Source organism: Pteropus medius, unplaced genomic scaffold (assembly GCF_902729225.1).
Source record: "Pteropus medius unplaced genomic scaffold, Ma_sr-lr_union100, whole genome shotgun sequence".
NCBI classification, from domain to species: Eukaryota; Metazoa; Chordata; class Mammalia; order Chiroptera; family Pteropodidae; genus Pteropus; species Pteropus medius.
In genome coordinates this window covers 118,612-122,654 of record NW_024347864.1, presented here as the reverse complement: position 1 = coordinate 122,654, position 4,043 = coordinate 118,612, and the positions used below count along the sequence as shown (strand labels likewise).

The 4,043-nt window shown below is 32.6% G+C and overlaps 1 pseudogene; it reads right to left on the bottom strand.

Moving 5' to 3' along the window:
- Positions 1–281: 281 nt before the first annotated feature.
- LOC120615710 (60S ribosomal protein L26-like) overlaps positions 282–4,043 on the bottom strand; it is a 5,871-nt pseudogene continuing 2,109 nt past the window's right edge.

The window sequence follows — 4,043 nt, the reverse complement described above, 5'->3', positions numbered from 1 at the left end:
TAGCATATATTTACACATAGCAATTCTCAAAATAAGGTGAAAATAGTTTACTTTTGTGCACACAGTGTAAATGGCATACGGTAACTATTAGATATACTGTAACTCATATGCTATATAGTCTTATATAAAATTAAAAGAAAAGAGTGGTTGCTAGCCAGGAAAAAGTATTAAAACAATATGGCATCCAGTCTGGTGGTAAGGAGATTAGTTGAATTGCATCATGTGGAAGAGACCGAATACTATAAGAAAGGGCTTCTATGTCCTGGCCTTGAATTTTATGATCACAAATTGAAGTTATGGTCCCAAATCTCAGATCCTTTAGTTGTGTCCTTGCAGCTATAAAAGCAGAAAAAAGATAATTAAAATCAAAACCATAGTAATATTACTTTGTATTAAATTTAGAATTACCTTTTGCCAGTTCAGTGATGATTTCTGTATGTTTTCTTTTAAAGATGCTTAACACATTTAAAAGAATCTGATGTATTGGAGAATCTAACATATAAATCGATTTCAATTTGAAATGGGTAATTAATGTTAATCTTATTGAGTTTATAACAGTATTTAAATGTATAAGTGGCCCTGATTTACTATATTAATATTTCTGCTCTATTAGATTACTTAAGTGAACAGGAAAATTTTATTTGTGGGTTTGTAGCATTGCCCTGGGAGGCTTATGAAGAACTTGTAAGAATCAGATATATTAAATTTGTAAATGTAGATTATGATTCCTAAGGGAACTTAAGTAAATTTGAGGTTAATTGTTTAGGGTAATTTAATCTATTAAATGGAAGCTAGTGAACATCAATCAACAAATAAATAGAAATGATTATTTTAAATTTTATATTAAAGCCCTAAATCTGTAATCAGTATAAGATTTGTAATTGAACTTAAATGCTTGAGAAAATCTGGGTTTTTAATCTTGTAACTTTATCAAAATATTCATTAAAGCATATGTAGCAGCAAAAAAATGTTCTTTTGGGAACAATAAAAAACACCCTCAGATATTTAAAAAGCTCAGTAAAATAAGATTCTCTGATGAGCATTGATTTTTATATTCATAATTTGCAAGTTTTATAAAGATATGGGCTATATCTGAATTTTTCTTGTAACCTCTCCCTTTTCTCCAAATGAGGACCTAAGAGATATTCATTGTAGACATTTGTTGAGACTGAAATTAGTCAAATAATCAAATGATAGTTATCACTTTTTGTAGTGTGTGAGGTAGAAAAACAGTTTAGTTGAAGAGCTGTGTTTGTTGAAAATCATATTTAAAATATAATTAAGACAACTGAAATTTTTCATGTAAGAGTCTTACAAAAAGGGACATATACAAGATAGCTAAGAGCCCTGAAAGTAATTCCTCCTCCTCACCATTCTGAGATTTTGAATAATATGAAATTATAAAATTAAGGAAGAAGAGGGGACATGGAACAGGAAGAGAAGGAAGCTTTGCCTTAGATAGAAAATTAGAGTAAATATTCTGTGAAGCTCTTTCTAACTTGGATATACCTTAATGCCAAAGAAGGAGATAGGACAACAGCACTATGAAGTGGATGCTGAGGACACTGAAGAACTGAAAAGTTAAGTAACCTGCCCAAAGTCACCCAGTTCGTAAGACATAACACTGGGACTCAAACTGAGGCAGCCTAGCCTTGTCTAACTCAATATGTTATTGATAAAGGATTTATTGAAAAATTACTATGGAGAAAGTGGCAGGTGGCAGCAAGCTCTCTGAAAAAAAGTAAAGCAGGCTATGGGGTATAGAGAGTGGGGAGAAACATTTAGATATGTTGGTCATGGAAGACCTCTCTGAGGAGATGAGTGGATACCTGAAAGAAGATAGAGAGGGCCATATGAAGATCAGGTGTAACATGTGCAGGTAGATAGATCTACAGTGCAATATCCCTAAATTAGGAGCAAGCAGAGTTTCAGAAAATTGCAAGGAAGCCAGTGCAGTGAAGGGAAAGTAAACAGTCACAGAATGGAAAATGAAGTCTCTGAGGTGGCCAGAGACCAAATCACACTAAATTTATAGGCCATAATTTAACATTTTATCCTAAAATAGTGATGGCATTTATAGCTATTAGCTTGTGACTGTATATTTTAAGGAAAGTATATGACATTTATTAGCCAGTCTATAAATATCTAAAGAAGAGTAGAGCAGGAGTCAATGCCATGTGAGGACAGGGCAATGTGTATTAGGAGCTGCGACAGCAGAGCTGGAGCTCTTGGCAGAATTTGAACAAATTGTATTTACTGAGAAAACTGAAGTCAGTGATGGGAAATTGTCATTTTATAAATAAAATTAATGATTCATTTGTAGCATAAACTGTATTTTATCACAAATAATTAAAAGTGATAATGTGATTAAGAATTATTTAAAGCTGGTTTCGACAGAAACTACTCATCTATAAATATAATAATGAAGTACTATTAAAATTGCTTTCTTTACTACTATTAATTAAAATTATCTTCAAAATTCCATTTATCTGTCATTTTTTATTATTCTTTCTGTGTGTTTCTAGGCTTCACCCTCTCACAATAGTCTAGATTTTCTCAAACTGAACATGTAGAATTTTCCTTTCATTGGTCCTCAACAGTGGGCTATTTTTATTCCTAAAAATTGTTTGTCACAATGACTGGGAGTAGGGTCATTAGAGGGCAAGGGCTTGGCTGCTACATGTCCTGCCCTCTAAGGGACAGTCCCTCACAATGGATTGTTCTTCTCCAAATGACAATACTACCCTAGTTGAAAGCACTATACACATTTGAGACTCCTTTTAACTTATTAAGAAATATGGATTTTTGTACCTAATGTATTTATAGAGATGTAGATTTTCTGCCTAACATTTTAATAATTTTAATAATTTTCCCACAGCCCATTTTAAGGTGCCTCACATCAGTAGCTTCCTTTAGTTTTCTATCCTATTAGTTAGAAAATGAAGTGGGTTTTCTAGACTAGATTGTAAGGATAATATTATGGAAGTATTTGTTTGATCTAATTTAACAGCCATTTTTATGTACACATATATTAAACAGCTCCATAAAGTTAAATCTATTATATTTGAAAAAGTCAAGAAAATATTTACAATGTGATTCCATCATGGGCAATATGTTTTCATCAAAAATGAAGGATTCAGGCACATTGGTTAAATATGTGTGACCATTTGTTTTCTAATGTCTGGAGTTCTGTACTTTTTCTGCCTGGTTGATTAGTAGTTGGAACAGATTGGCAGGTAAGAAATGAATGATTAGACAAATTCTATATAAAGATTAATCTTCAACATCCTCCAGCATCTAACCATTAACATAATTAGCCAACATGGCTCCCTCAGGTTTTATAACTTATAGGGCCATAATCGGTACCATTTTCACTTATTAACATGCAGAAGAATAAGTCATGAGAATATTTTCTTGACCTTGATTTTTTTTCTTTTGCAAGTTTCCAATGGCAGACGAAGTAATTTATAGAGAAAATTTCATGCCAAGAAAAGTAGCAAGGTTGAAATGCAGCTAAATATAGTCTCATTTGGTAGATGATCTCAGTAGCACCTTTTATTTGTCTGGGGTTTTATATTTTAGAAAGCACTTTTACCCACATTGCTTCCATTGCTTCTCACTATCGCCCTGTAAATTAGGCAGGGCAATTACTATTGCTACTAAACATTATTTCGAAGAGGCGATGTATAACAAATGCACGAGCAGGTTAAAAGATTTCTAGAGGACACTTAGGTGATCAGGGTGAGCTTGAAATAAGATTTTTTGATTCCCAACCCATTCTCTCTGTGCTTTTTAATTTCATCATTGAAAGAAAGAAAACTGGGTGAGGAAACCCCATACTTTATATTTGGATACAATCTGGATGAGATTGTATGTACCCAAGACTGTAGATTACTGGTATTTACCTGAGTGAGTGAAAACCATTTAAGTAAATGTTTTCACTTTTCTTTCACCATTTAATACCTTATGCTCTGTCTTAAATAGAAACAAAAACCCGTTTGGACATATTTCAGAAAATACAAAGGACCTTTTTTTTTTTTTTT